This window comes from Mchenga conophoros, linkage group LG3 (genome assembly GCF_057382185.1).
Source record: "Mchenga conophoros isolate Kocher_MC1m ecotype Shallow Benthic linkage group LG3, M_conophoros_male_GT1.1, whole genome shotgun sequence".
Lineage (NCBI taxonomy): Eukaryota > Metazoa > Chordata > Actinopteri > Cichliformes > Cichlidae > Mchenga > Mchenga conophoros.
In genome coordinates this window covers 71,740,050-71,755,715 of record NC_140528.1, presented here as the reverse complement: position 1 = coordinate 71,755,715, position 15,666 = coordinate 71,740,050, and the positions used below count along the sequence as shown (strand labels likewise).

The following is a 15,666-nucleotide window of genomic DNA, read 5'->3' as shown; positions in this document are numbered from 1 at the left end:
CCTACAGTTAAATACACACAGGTGTCAAGAAATAACATGCAAAATTGAGGACTCTGCTATTATAAAGGATTGAGAGTGCTACAGTCGTGCTGTGCAGTGGGCTACTCGTTGCTGTTTGCCTAGTTTGAATTGATAATGGCAGCCTTTGGCAACAGCGATGCATAAAAGAAATGCACAGCATATGAATGTTACTAGAGTGGTTGACACGGCCGTGAAGTACTTGCTTTATACTACCATCAGTATACTGGCGATTTCACTTGGCAGGAGTTATAAGAGAAAATGCATAGGCAGAGACCACCCTCACTAACTTCTCATGCTTACTCATGTCCTGTTTTTATATAAGCAGGCCTGAAAAACAACAGACACCACACAGTTGGTAAAAGAGCTTCAAGGGTTACTCCAAGGAGGCTTTCAAGAGTAAAGAGGAGAAATAGGAAGCACACTGTGTCCCGTAGTTGTTTTAACCCTTATATACATGGGTTAAACAGCGGTCGCCAACCTTTTTTGCGCCCGGTTTATGTCTGACAATATTTTCACGGACCGGCCTTTAAGGTGTCGCGGATAAATGCAACAAAATAAAACCAGAACCTGTAACAAAAGAAAGATTTATTCATAACACACGGGGAAAAGACCCAGGGTAAACGAGTTAACGATTAAAAAAACAAAACGTAAAATAACGTAAGAACCCTGAAAACCATAAATTTCACACTGGAGTCTCAACTCTCGCGACCCGGTACCAAACGACTCGGTCTGTGGCCCGGGGGTGGGGACCGCTGGGTTAAAACATGCATGAGTTTTTGAGACTTCTACAGGGAGTGCAGAATTATTAGGCAAGTTGTATTTTTGAGGGATAATTTTATTATTGAACAACAACCATGTTCTCAATGAACCCAAAAAACTCATTAATATCAAAGCTGAATGTTTTTGGAAGTAGTTTGTAGTTTGTTTTTAGTTTGAGCTATTTTAGGGGGATATCTGTGTGTGCAGGTGACTATTACTGTGCATAATTATTAGGCAACTTAACAAAAAACAAATATATACCCATTTCAATTATTTATTTTTACCAGTGAAACCAATATAACATCTCCACATTCACAAATATACATTTCTGACATTCAAAAACAAAACAAAAACAAATCAGCGACCAATATAGCCACCTTTCTTTGCAAGGACACTCAAAAGCCTGCCATCCATGGATTCTGTCAGTGTTTTGATCTGTTCACCATCAGCATTGCGTGCAGCAGCAACCACAGCCTCCCAGACACTGTTCAGAGAGGTGTACTGTTTTCCCTCCTTGTAAATCTCACATTTGATGATGGACCACAGGTTCTCAATGGGGTTCAGATCAGGTGAACAAGGAGGCCATGTCATTAGTTTTTCTTCTTTTATACCCTTTCTTGCCAGCCACGCTGTGGAGTACTTGGACGTGTGTGATGGAGCATTGTCCTGCATGAAAATCATGTTTTTCTTGAAGGATGCAGACTTCTTCCTGTACCACTGCTTGAAGAAGGTGTCTTCCAGAAACTGGCAGTAGGACTGGGAGTTGAGCTTGACTCCATCCTCAACCCGAAAAGGCCCCACAGGCTCATCTTTGATGATACCAGCCCAAACCAGTACTCCACCTCCACCTTGCTGGCGTCTGAGTCGGACTGGAGCTCTCTGCCCTTTACCAATCCAGCCACGGGCCCATCCATCTGGCCCATCAAGACTCACTCTCATTTCATCAGTCCATAAAACCTTAGAAAAAGCAGTCTTGAGATATTTCTTGGCCCAGTCTTGACGTTTCAGCTTGTGTGTCTTGTTCAGTGGTGGTCGTCTTTCAGCCTTTCTTACCTTGGCCATGTCTCTGAGTATTGCACACCTTGTGCTTTTGGGCACTCCAGTGATGTTGCAGCTCTGAAATATGGCCAAACTGGTGGCAAGTGGCATCTTGGCAGCTGCACGCTTGACTTTTCTCAGTTCATGGGCAGTTATTTTGCGCCTTGGTTTTTCCACACGCTTCTTGCAACCCTGTTGACTATTTTGAATGAAACGCTTGATTGTTCGATGATCACGCTTCAGAAGCTTTGCAATTTTGAGACTGCTGCATCCCTCTGCAAGATATCTCACTATTTTTGACTTTTCTGAGCCTGTCAAGTCCTTCTTTTGATCCATTTTGCCAAAGGAAAGGACGTTGCCTAATAATTATGCACACCTGATATAGGGTGTTGACACCCCTTCTCATTACAGAGATGCACATCACCTAATATGCTTAATTGGTAGTAGGCTTTTGAGCCTATACAGCTTGGAGTAAGACAACATGCATGAAGAGGATGATGTGGACAAAATACTCATTTGCCTAATAATTCTGCACTCCCTGTATATCATCAGTGTGACTTTTCTTTTCCCACCGAAAAAATGAAATAAATAAATTGCCTGATACATTTTTAAGAAATAAACTGCAAAAAAGAAAAAAGAAAAAAATGCCTGATGCAGTAAATATATGCAAATTAATATATATAGACATAAATATATATACATACAAGGTTAATTTCTCCTGGTATTCTCCACAATGTTTTTCATTTAATTAAAAAAAAAAAAAATCTCCCAGATGTGAAGAAATTCATTCATGAAAATCACTGTTGTAACCGCTTTTATTTATTCCGTAGGACATCTATCCATTCAAGCGAATGGGTTTGGTTAACCCGTAAACGAGATTAATTTAATAGCTCCACTGCTTCTTAACAGTGCATTATTGGCCTTATGGTTTCATCGCTGGGTAGTCAGTGTTATTTAATGCTGGGATTTTACGACCTATGGGCGTTCGGGAAAATATCAAGGGTCACTCCGCAGCACTGTACCTCCCACCTATGCAAAGCTTTTCCACTTCATCCATTTCATCAAGGTGAGCTAAAGTGTTTACCCCATTAATTTATTTCAGCTAAAGCCAGAGCACTGACCCATAAAATGAGCTAAGATAATACTGACCTTAACATGGTCTTCTGCACATGGAGGTAATTGCTAAGGCTCCAGATCAATCAATATTGACTTGCCAGTTTTTTTTAAACCTCCTTTTTTCCCACCCTCTGTTGCTTGAGCTGAATGTGTAAAATTGGCTTTAGACGGATGGAGAACATATCCCTGATAGTTTAACCTTTATCTAGCTAACATGTTCACTTATCTGTACAATTATAGATTTTGCCAGTCAAGCTGTTTTACACCAAATCTGTTAAGTGTTAAAAGACGGGAGTACAGCTTGGATTATTTTGGATACCCTCCCTGCGTGTTCGTATGTGTTAGCTGAATCTTCTGTATGATCTGTTGCCACATGCAACGCCATCACATTCAAACAACAAATTCCACACGCTACATCTTTGCAGGCGCACATGCATGCCTTTACATCACAATGTACTCGAAGGCATTTAATGCTTTTTTTCCTTTAATTTTTCAAGGTAGGGGCACAGACTTAGCAGGCATTTCCATCTTGACTTGATAAATCTCACAATCTTCTTTTCCTTGCCACACTGAAGTAATTTATTTTCTATCTCTCCGAGCTATATTTTCCAGTTAATATTTCTTTTTTTTTTCATACAACCTGACAAAGGATGCCACAAGGGATGATAAGAATTCTGAAACCTTTGCACTCTCTCTCTCTCCCTAGATACAGGGTTTACCTTGACAAATGTTTGAAGAAGTAAGGCCTCTAAAATAACTTCGATTCTAGTGTTTTGTTCTTCTTTCGTCACACACGAAAAAAAAAGCTATACGCTTGTCTTCACTTGGGTATGCCGTTCAGGAATGGCGAGGATTGACGACAGATGTTTACGTAAGTGCGTTCGGCTTCACGGGTGATTCCAACCAACCACTGGGTTACAACCTGCACCGAGTATCTGATGATAACATCAAAAACAACACACGCGCTACGAACATCTACCTCCTTCAGGTAAAGATCACAAAGGCTGGCTGACTAGAGACGCTATTTATGGAGTTCTCAATCAGCAAATCCTGATTGTGTCAGTCAGACCTATTTTCATTCCTGCCGGCTAAACATTCATCATTCATTCGCTGCAAATGCGTGCAGTTTTGATTCGGGATTGTGAGGGGCGATTTTAAAGTATTAACGTTCTCGTACCAAAAAATAAACCTACTGTCCAGTGATTTCCAAAGCCTGCTTGTGCAGAACCAAACGACTTGTTCCTTGAGTGATGGGTAGCAGTTTCCTTCTGGCTATTCAACTCGCCCTTAATTTGAATTTGATAAGATTTCCTTCAGAGACATTGTTAGGCTAATGTAAATTTGGAGGCACGACTAGAGCCTACAGCTGGCTTAACTTTGATGAGGTGTTAATATCTAATATCAAAAAGCAGATAAAAACCCTTATTAGCCCCAGTGGTCTTGCTAGAGTGGGAACTTATTACACAGAGTAGATGAGATCAAAGCAGATGAAGTAATAAGACTGCCGGGGGCTTTGTTACATGTCCTTAAGCTTTCCGACGGGGTCAACTTAATTTTGTGACTTAAATGCTGAGGGTTTACGAATGCAGACAAGCCGACATTGTTTGAGAAATCTAATTCAGACTCTCGTATTTCATAGACTGCAACATCTGGGGGATTACAGTGTCTCGAGCCAGAGGCAGTTTGATAATCGGTTGTCATTTTAGGAGTTGTATGCCCTTCGCAGCTTCGGCGGTTTCTAAAGGTCTTTGGTTCAATCAAATATTTGTGAGATTAGCTGGGCTGCACTCCTTTCAAGAACTATTTCCATGTGGGATGGGTTTTAATGTTTGCCTTTGGGCTTTTGTAGTAGAACACTCTGAAAATATGCCGGACGAGTGATAATTTTGGACTCTGAAAGTTATTTTGAGAGAAAAATGCGGCCCTGTTTTAATAGCCAGCGAGGAATAACATACACTATGAACTCAAACCAGCTTGAAACGTGATCGTAACGTAAACAGACACGGACAGGGACCACTGGGGCTGCGTTTGAAATGCAGCAGATGTGGTAAATTTCTTTTAATATGTATCGTTATTGATTTCTTGTAATCTTACAGCCCCCTAATCACTGGACGATTGTACAGTAGATCCACTATTACACACAGCAGGCTGAAGACATGTAAGTAATAGACTTCCTCGATCTCACAAGAAAGCACCAAGTAAGCACACTGTTTGTATGCCAGCAATCAATGCTGTGGACTTAGAGGAATGAGCTTTTGACTGAGTGACTGAGGGATGGCATCAATACCAAACATTCACCCTAAACAAGTCGGAAAACACCTTCGGTTCCTGCACCGTGTCCCATTGATTTCTATTCAGCTCAACGCAGATTCTGCAGCATTTAGACATTTAATTCCCTCTCAAGCAAAGTCATTACACAGTCGAGCATTTAATTAAGCAATCACAGTGGTGCAATCTGAATGATTCAGTGTCTAAATGAGGGCCAAGTTTCCATTATTGTGCCTTTGCAGTTCCTAACAAAGCCGCTTGTAAAATGTTCAGATTTACGGAAATATTTCATGTCTCCGAAACGCATCCCCTCCTTTCACATATCAGTCGCACATCTTCTCAGCATGTCAAAAAGTTCACAAACAAACAAAACAGTCCACTTCTCTCACACTCAAAAATCCACACAGTTACGTTCTTAATTAAGTGTGTTAAAGGGTTTTTTGAGATAGAAGGAGCCAGGTATTCACGGCTGACCTATTTCCACTGCAAAAGAAACATAATTTTAGGGGCATGGGCACAGATGTGTCTGAGGATGTGCTGGGGAGGTGTTCTCTCCTTTCCACGCCTCTGTGAACAGGGCGACAGTTTATTATGTCTGGATATAGCCTGTGCGTGTGCTTGGTTCGCCTTTTCCCAAATGAGCTCAGCTGTAGTGACATTGAAATTCACAAAATGTTCAAAGCTGGTCAGTCAGTGCAGCTTGTGGTGGCTTTCGTAATGAAATTTGGACAATGCCAAAAAGGGGATTTATCTGAACCCCATTGTTTTTATTTATTTGCAAATCGAGTAAATCTAATTTTCTTAAGACTGTCGAGTCATTTTTTTCACAAGTAATTATCCTGGAAATTAGTCCTGTGATGCAAAACGGACAAATTTATGCCCTGAAGTTTGGAAGATAAAGAAATGTGTATAAATTATAATACCCTTACAAATATACATCTCCAGTAAATAAGGGAATTACATTAATTGAAAGTTTGTCTTTGTTGCTTTAATGCCACTTGCCCAACCAGTTAAAAGTTAAGAAAAAACAAGTACCAACAATGGAAAAGTAGGAAAGAAAATGACTATTTCTAACTTGTGATTGGGTGGGCAGACTGCAGCCGGCCTTTCAAACATGCCCACTGCTCAAGAAACACACAGAGCTCTGAAGCCGGCAGATTCCTCAGCTACAAAGAATTCATTCTGATGGCTCAGCATGCATGCAGACATTTCTCACTGCTTGAGAAAAATCACATGCATAATTTCCTCTAAGTCATGTACGGAATGAAACAAATTACTGTTCTAAGATTTTGTGCATGACATTTGACAGCTATTATATACAAATAATAATAAAAAAAAATTAAGATGTTAGAAACTGGAGACCATTCCAGCATCTAGCCCTGAAACAGCGACCTACTGCTCCTGTTTCCCATATGTTATTTCAACGAGTCCGTCCTGATCTAAAAAGCGAAAATCACAGCTTGTTTTTTAAAAGAAAAACAACACACTATTTAGTAACACTTATATCTGATATCTGTGCTTCTCTCCACCTCCACTGTTCTGGGTGTAATCACCTGCGGAGGGGGGGTTACATGGGAAATGGGTTAAATGGGGGTTAAAGACAAAAGGAAGAGATTAAGACTAATATATAACTAAAAGAATCAAAGGATTCAAAAATGTGGGCATTAGTTAATTCAGAAATTTGACATAAATTGCCAATTATATTAGTTTGCCTCTTTTTTATGTACATTTCCACTGATTATCCTGTTTGTTTGGTTACCGACTGAACTGATTCACTTTTAAATTCATTTTTCTGAGTATATGATTTTCTGCATTCTTTTAAACTTTTTTTAACACTCACCTTAAACCTCCCCTTATCACCTTATTACCTGGGCATTTATTTGTATACGCTTTTGTACACTTCTGCATTTTCATTGTCTGAAACAGAAGCCTGTCATTGAAAGTGTTGTATGGAGTTAACTTTCCAATGTCCTCAAACATATTTGCACAGACAGTCTTACATATAATAATAATGGATTGGATTTATACAGCGCTTTTCAAGGCACCCAAAGCACTTTACAATACCACTATTCATTCACTCTCACATTCACACACTGGTGGAGGCAGCTACAGTTGTAGCCACAGCTGCCCTGGGGCAGACTGACAGAAGCGAGGCTGCCATATTACACCATCAGCCCCTCTGGCCAACACCAGTAGGCGGTAGGTGAAGTGTCTTGCCCAAAGACACAACGACCAGGACAGAGAGCCCGGGGATCGAACCGGCGACCTTCCGGTTACAGATGCGATTCCCAACCCCCCTGAGCCACGGTCGCCTATGTATGTCTGATTTATCTTGAGGAGTTTTTTTGTTTTGTTTTGTCGTTGTTGTTGTTTTTTTTCTATTGTCACATCTGTCTCATTTTCTCTGTATGCACTCATGCCATCTTTAAAATTCCCCTTCAGTTCTTTGCTCATATATAATATTACTTCAGTATTTGTGATGATTCAACAAAAATGATTTTAAAAAGTCAGCTTTGAACGGTATTCTTTAGAGTAGATTTTATTACTAAAGGGCGAACTGACCTTTGACCTACTATACAAATCTGATGCTAAACTAAGCTAATCAGTTTTAAGCTAATGTCACTTTAGCTTTACTGTATGATTCTCATGCAACTCTGGAATAAAATAAATAAACAATTGTATTTAATAAAGGATAGAAAGTGTGCCTTATAAAAAGAGAGATAGACAATTTACACACACACACACACACACACACACACACACATATATATATATATATATATATATATATATATATATATATATATATATATATATATATATTATGGATGTTTGTATATATAAATTGTCTATCTCTCCCTTTAAGTTGAACTTTGACATTCTAAACTCAGACTACAGATGTTAATCAAAGTCAAAACTTAATCCAGGCCTGATAAGATGCTCTATTTAACAGCCTCCTTTTAGCAGGGGGCTCGATCAGGTGAAATGAAGAGGAACTGATTGCTTGTGGTGATTGTGCTGATTACATTTTAAATTTAAAACTTTCCTCCTCGTACATGGTCCTGAACACTTTTCCAGACAATGACATGGCAGACTTAGTAAATGCCAAGGTCCCTGCAATCGCATAGACTGACAGTGAAAAACAACACTTCTATTTCATCTACAGATGTCTTTATATTATTACATTACGAGTGTAAGTATATGTGTTTCTAAAACATTAGTTATGTGCAAATAGCCACTTTCCTACTTGTCCAAATCCTAACCTCTACCATTGGTAAAATGTATAAAATAAGGCCGAATTATTCCCAAAAGATGAAAATGCTGCTATAGTTTCCCAGGGAAAAGCATTTTCCGCAGTATTCTGTTGACGTTTTGCCACAGCAGCAGTAATCATGAGCATGTTTTCAAAGTTTGATAAAACAATCATGTTTTGTGGGAAGGAGAGTTCAGCCGTGCTGACCTTCCTTTCTTCTGACTGCGCCCTGAATTCACAATGATTGAGATCCGTGTTGCAATTCCCCCCCTAGTTAAAACATTATGGATGTTTGTATTACAAGTGTCACATAAATGACATTTGAAAATGTACAGCGCGTGTTGTGGGAAGCGGGTAAAGGCGAGGTTATTCTTTGCCAAGTGCTGAAGTACATAAATGAGTTAATAAAATTACAATTTCAAAATGAGAACAATTAAAATATTGTAACGGATTACAAGCTAAATCTAACAATGCTCGGTGTAGGCACAGCAGGCAGTTGTAAGCATGATCACAAGCTTTACCATCAAACCTCTTACTGTGACAGAAATGGGCGGAGTGACAAATCATTTTACACAATCTTATAATGTTTTCGGAACTTTTGCATCCTGGTAGGTTTAATGTCATGGCAACAGTATCAGTTCCATTCCATGAAAATCAACCAATCATTTTGCATCTTTTGCAAGTCATACTCCAAAAATCTATGTGCTGGCTTGACATCACACATTACAGAGCTGATGGCAAACTTACATGTGACCTTTCTGCATGTGCTACAGCTGTGAAAAGTTAACTGTGAGCAGGAACGTATTCATTTCCAAACACTTGGAGCTAAAGCACAGGGAAACACTGAAATGACTGTATGTATTAGTTTATGTCTCATAAAACAAAGCAGCTCAGGACTTTATGCGTCATGCATAAAAAGCCTTAGCCACATTGTTGGAGGGGGAAAAATATAATTCAATAAAGTCAAGATCTTGATGTCAAATAAATGAATAACTGGGATAAACTATTGCTTCATATTATGCATCACATTAGCATTCAATTTTGTCTACCTGAGCCTGCTCGTGTAGTTAGAGCATGTAAATGCCAAGATTACACACAGGGGTTACAAAATACTGGATTTTAAATTGGTTATCTAAAGTCTCCTATAAGTACAAAACATCAAGAGTGCTTGCAGACACTTTTGCTTGGGAAAATGACAAGCTGAAGGTTACAGCAACTGCTAATCTACAACATTAGCTCCATGAGCAACTTGACGAGAGGCCAAGATTAGCATTTTTTCCCCGTCTGCTGTCTGTTAAGTGTTCTTTTCAAGTCAGTGAAGAACCTCTGTGTATTTTACAGAGTGTATCTCTAAGTATAAATATATTACGTAGAAAAATTCTTAAATGAATACACATAATATAGTCTATCGCATCTATGACAGGAAATCAGTCGTATCAGTGAAAAATATATTTCATATTTATTCAAAATCTTAACTTACCTGTCCCCATCGCCATTAACATACATGCACAAACACATGCATGAGTGACGATAATCAGTCCAAAACCTGATAACGTTAAAGATAAACCCCAAAGGGAAGAGTAAAATCCTTAGAGGGGCCTACCTTGAGGTCGAAGGTGTGAAAGTCATGGAGCATTCTCTCTCCCGAGACCTGTGACAGAGCAGGGGGGGGGGGGAGACGTCAGTCATGATTACGCCTCAGTGCAATTACAGGGCAACTCCCCTGACAGTGATTGATCAATGAGGAACTCCTTTAATGAAGACAAGGACTCAGGGGCTTCCAGGAGCAAATTGGCAAAAGTAAGAAGTGGGAATAGTGTCCCAGATTGCCGAGCCTATAAGAGGATCATCCCGTCTGCAGCAGCAGTTCTTTGGTAGTGGCAGAAGTACAGTATTCACAGGTACATGCCTGACTTTAGCCAGCTGAAAGTAAATTAACTGCATTGATATTTAAAGTTAGATTATGATTGATTCTTGTCAACAATTTCTGTTGTGTAAGAATTTGTGCTGACACTAAGATAGCACAATTTTTGCAGTGTAGTGTTTAAACTATGGAGTACTATGTGGATATTTTGTGATACAGTACAACGTCTAGGATTGAAGGATGATAGTAATACGAGCTTGGAAATGTAACGATGTACTATAAAGAAGTCTGCTGTTAACATGCAAAGATGCATCTTTGAGAAATCATCTCTGTGTTGTCTTTGAATGAAAATGCACATAAAGCTTTTGTGTATATATGTTTAAATGGGCACTTAAATGAAATGAAAATGTTTACCCTTACTGCTAACTCTGAGAGGTGTCCAGAGTTCGCTGATTCTATTCTAAGTTCCTTTACGAACTGCTAAGTTTCAGACAAAGTTGACACAGGGCTATGCCCACTATTATGATGTTGGCTCGCTTTAACTTTAAACAAAGAATGTGCGAAAAGAACTGAACCGTAGTCTAAAATAGCGCAGACAAATCCCTTTCCAAGTGTTGCTATATAAATGTGCGTGTAGTCATATTTAAAGCAGACTTTAATTAGTATAACATGGTTTTAATCTTCAGCCCTGACAAATGGAGCGATCCAATTATTGTGTTATTTGTCATCATCATCATCATGTGTGCCACATTTAACACACACACATAAGTTATCTGAGAGGATAAAACTGTAATAGCCACGTGTGGTCATGGTAAAGATTCACAGGGAGATGCTGACATGGGCTAGAGCAGGGGAGGGAAATTAATTTTCCCAAGGGGAAACATGGGAAACTGGGAATGTTGTTGGGGGCCACACTAAAAAGCTTGTAAAGACATGGGAAGAGTATTTGCCCACCTCTGGCCCAGAGGAAACCTGACCCCAGATTTAACAGGGGGGTAGTTTAAAGTGCAAAACTAAAAGCTAAGAAAACGTCAGGATGGATACAACCTGACTTTAGAGATTAAGACTCGCAGTAGTATCTAGCCGCACCATGTGTTACCTTCTAAATGAAAGTGGGCTTCAAGCCACAGTGCTTCTGGGTGAGTTTTCTTGGGACAGCTGAAACAAAATTGGAGCTTTGTGCTAAGTCACATCAGCCTTGTGGTCATGGTAGAAAAAAAAACAACTTTTTAAAAAAAAAGAAAAGTACACCATCACACACCATAGGGTCGTGTTGCTGCATTAGGCACAGTGTGCTTGAATCTGCAAAGGACACAATAAAATCAAGGTATCCAGGCAGTTGCTGGTCATGGTTTTTCCAACAGCATAATGAGATATAAGATAAAATGAATGAAAACAAGAATAAGTAGAAAACACTGGACCATTCTGAGTCTTGATCCTAATTCTATTGAATATCACTGAGTGATAGCTTCAAAAGAAGGTAAACATGACATTAACCATCTTTAGGCTGATCAACGAGGTAATCTTTCATGTATTTTTTGTTTTGGTTTGATTTTGCATTTGGAAGGACTGGCTTGATGATATTTATTGGGCACATATCAGTAGTCCTGATGCACTTTAGTGCTTTTAACTCTGTTACACAAAACAGGCTGGGCTCAAGGGCCACTTAAACATGACTGCCTCAGTTGGACTGTCAAGAACAGCCTCATTGTTAAAACACCAGAGAACAAGGAAATCAGGCCCTTGAGGCAAAAGCTTCGTATGCCACTGTGTTGAAATTCAGTTCTTGATTTAGACCTGCAACACTGTGTGCAGAAAAGTGGACTGCCTTGTAGTCTGACCTACCATAAGGGAGGACATATTTACTTTGTGTTCTATTCATGCCATGTACACAGGTGAGTAGGGCACTTGTCAAAACCAGACAGCCCTTCAAGCAAAACATCTGAATGACCCTTGAGGCACGTGCACAGATAATCAAAAGGACAGAGAAAGATTAATATGGAGACACATATGTTGATACTGCCAAAGAGGAGAAGTTCATACTGGAAGTTTGGACCTGAGTGGTATTCAAACTGGGAATGTGGGACTGGAGACACTAATTAAGAAGATCCACTTGTGTGGTATTAATAGGTGCATCTGCACTTGACACAGTATTTTAGGAAAACTCAAAGTGATCACACCTACACCTATCCTGAACTCTACAATTCAATTTTATTTAATGACACACATTATTTGTGTTATATGCAAAAAAGAGATAAATAATCCTGCCTCAAAGCTGCTTTTCTGGTAGTTCCCGATACAGCCGATGACTCCAAGACCACAGTTTTCTGTGATGATGCATATGCGCACACAAGAGGACTGAAAGAGATCTAGAATGAACACCAGAAGGCTGAAATTGAATAATTTAGAATTCAATTGCCTAAGAAGAGCTAAAGTTTAGCTACACAGGATCTATGGCAGAGAGGGAAAAATGTGTGTTTCCTGACTAAGTGCGGTTGGCATGTCGCTGCTGGAGGTTTAGGCTTTTGCTAGGCTAAATCTCTCACAAAAAGTGGATGCCAAGCGGGTAGTAGTTCGCATCGAAAATGCCAACTTGTCTGCAAACATTTGTCAAGTGGTAATAAAACTCGAATCACAGAAAACGTTCACTGGAGGGGGGGGGGTCACTAATCAGTCTCTAGGTCCGCATTAATCGGACTTAATAAACTTGCCTGCCTCAGCAACTGTCCTCATTGTCCAGGAACCACACGCCAACCGATCGAGAAACACACTTAAATGGGTCCTTGGGCTGGTGTGACTGGGGTCTAATGTGATATCATTTCTTTATTGTTGATGAAGCACAAACATCTGAGTTATTTAAAGCTGGCTGTGCAGCTGTAAGTTCATACTTTAACCAGCTAAGACTATCTAAAGCGGTGGCCCCCAACCCCCGGTCCTTGAGTCATTTGTTACCGGGCTGTGAAATTTATGATTTTCAGGGTTCGTTATTTTATTATCGTTTTTCTCGTTAACTCTGTTTCCCTGGTTGTTTTCCCATGTGTTATGAATAAATCTTCTTTTTTTTGGTACTGGTACTGGTTTCATTTTGTTGTATTTATCCGCGACACCTTAAAGGCCGGTCCGTGAAAATATTGTCGAACATAAACCAGTACGTGGCACAAAAAAGGTTTGGAACTGCCACCTAACTCTGCTATCATTGAACATTCAGAGTTTAGCATAGCAAAAGTATGAAGCTCAATCACATATGTAATGGATTTTGTCATCTAGTGCTGTTACCCCTCCCCATCCGGCAGCAAAAAACTATGAGTATATATACTATAACTATAAGCTGGGATATCTTTAGTGTAACAGCTGCTCAGCTCGTAGCAGTTCTAAAACAGTCGGCTTTACTTTTGCTTTATACCGTTTGTCTGAACAACAACAGCTGTATTTTCATTTTACCAGTGTGTGTTGCACTTTGGTTCCCATAGAAACTAAGTCCAGTCACCCACCGATAGCGAGGGTACAACTCTGTGAGTGTCTGTAGAGTGGATGCATTATAATAGATCTGACTGTGTCAGCCGTCTCTGGACATAATTGCCAGTAATCAGTACTTAGGCAGCGTGTTATGCAACATCAGGGCTGCCGTATATAGATCAGTTCTATCTCAAGTGACTTTTTTGAAACTGCGAACATTTAGTGCCATCAAAAAGTGTAGGCAGGACTCCATCACACCAGACTACATACTGTGATCATCGACTCTAAACACACGATTTGTCTGGGGGTTTGCTGTGCACTGTATACACAGTGTACTGTATAATATGGTGTAATATGGTGGTGAAAATACAAAGGATTACACCATTTGCTGTAAAAGGTTTCACATTTCTCACACACTTTATTTTGGTAAAGTCACAGAGACTTTGATAGAACAATCAAATTAGTTTGAAACATTCATGAATCTACGAGAAAGGTTGAATGTTTTTTTAAGCTTATTTCTGAATGTGGATTCTTTCAAGTTTAAAGCTATGATGCTATCAGATAATTTAAAACATGACTGAGGCGCAATTAGAACTTGAATAGCATAGATTAAAAGTATTGGGCTTTGACAGCGACGGATTAACTAAATGTGTCATGATCTCCTTCATGAACAAAAATTGCCCTTCCTAATTTACATTTTTGGTCAACAAGATTAAAACAAACTAGCAAGAGTCTGTTTTAAATCTGCTGGTTCTCAATCTATAAAATGTGCTCCACTTAGCGTTTACAGATGATAATTAACTTAATTTATATTCTTATTTATTTTTAGCTTTTGTTTTTGTCATTTAAAATATTGCTGTATAATTTAGACTAACTGGCTATTAGGTGAATGTAACAATTTTATTTTCACAGTTAAATGGGTCCTCAGGAGCTTCAAGAGCTAAAAAGGGCAATCATTTGCCCAGCGGACCTGCTTGCCTCAGCACTTAAAAGGGACACGTTTAAATGTCCAGCTTTCACCTGGGAATGGCCCACAAGGGGTACTCCTGAAGGGGGCTGGTGGGGCTGGGTCGATGCTGAGGTCCCAGAAAATTGCAAAGTCATCCATCACATTAATGAGTCATGTCACTTTATTTATTTAAAAAAGAAGACTTTTTCCATCCCTTGGATGTTCCCCACTATCATGATGCTGCATTTCATCAGTGCAGGCTGGAGTTAATCGAGGCAAAAGCAGGGCAAGACTCAGGCTACAGTAGTGCAGGTAGTCAGCCAAGTGGAGCTGATTACAGCTAAATGTCGCTCACTTGTATTCGAAAAGCAGTAATCCAAGTTTGGCTGAGCTTTTGGGATGCATATGTGGATGTGGGGTAATTTGGACTTGAAATCAGCTCTGGTTATTAGCAGTTGGGCAAGCTTTGGGCCAAAGGCGGCCCATTCATCACACTCGCAGCACTGGTCTGCGCAACCAGTTGTGCCAGATTGAGATCAGGCCAGGAAAAAGTTTGGTTTATGTAGTAAATGTCAGTTGAATAATGTCAGAAATTTTAGGTTATGGGGTTATAGGGGAAAAATACATAATATTTAGACTTTGTTTAAATTCTATATAACAATAGTACCAGAGCAGAAATTACAGTCTGAATTAAAACCCTCCCCCAGAAGATTAGTTGGAGGTTAAAGCGGAGTAGAGAGTTGCAGCCGAAAACTGCACTGCTGTCAGGATATGAGCTACCAAAACCGACAAGTATCAGGTTATAGTACATCAGACAGTGGCTTTATGGTGTGGTAGTTAACACAGCTGCTTACAAGGGAAAGCTTCCTAGTTCAATTTCGCCCCCCAGGGGTTACAAGCTAATGTATTCTTAATGTCGATCCAGAGCCCAGATAAATGATG

General features: G+C 39.7%; 1 protein-coding gene across 27 annotated transcripts in view; it reads right to left on the bottom strand.

Annotated features, from left to right (window-relative positions):
• ptprda (protein tyrosine phosphatase receptor type Da) overlaps nucleotides 1-15,666 on the bottom strand; it is a 418,286-nt gene that overhangs the window by 197,052 nt on the left and 205,568 nt on the right. For all 27 annotated transcript variants that reach the window (XM_085267046.1, XM_085267055.1, XM_085267050.1 and 24 more), the window contains exon 8: nucleotides 10,059-10,106. The gene's annotated coding sequence lies outside the window, so the exon portion shown is untranslated. The remainder of the gene's footprint in view (nucleotides 1-10,058; nucleotides 10,107-15,666) is intronic.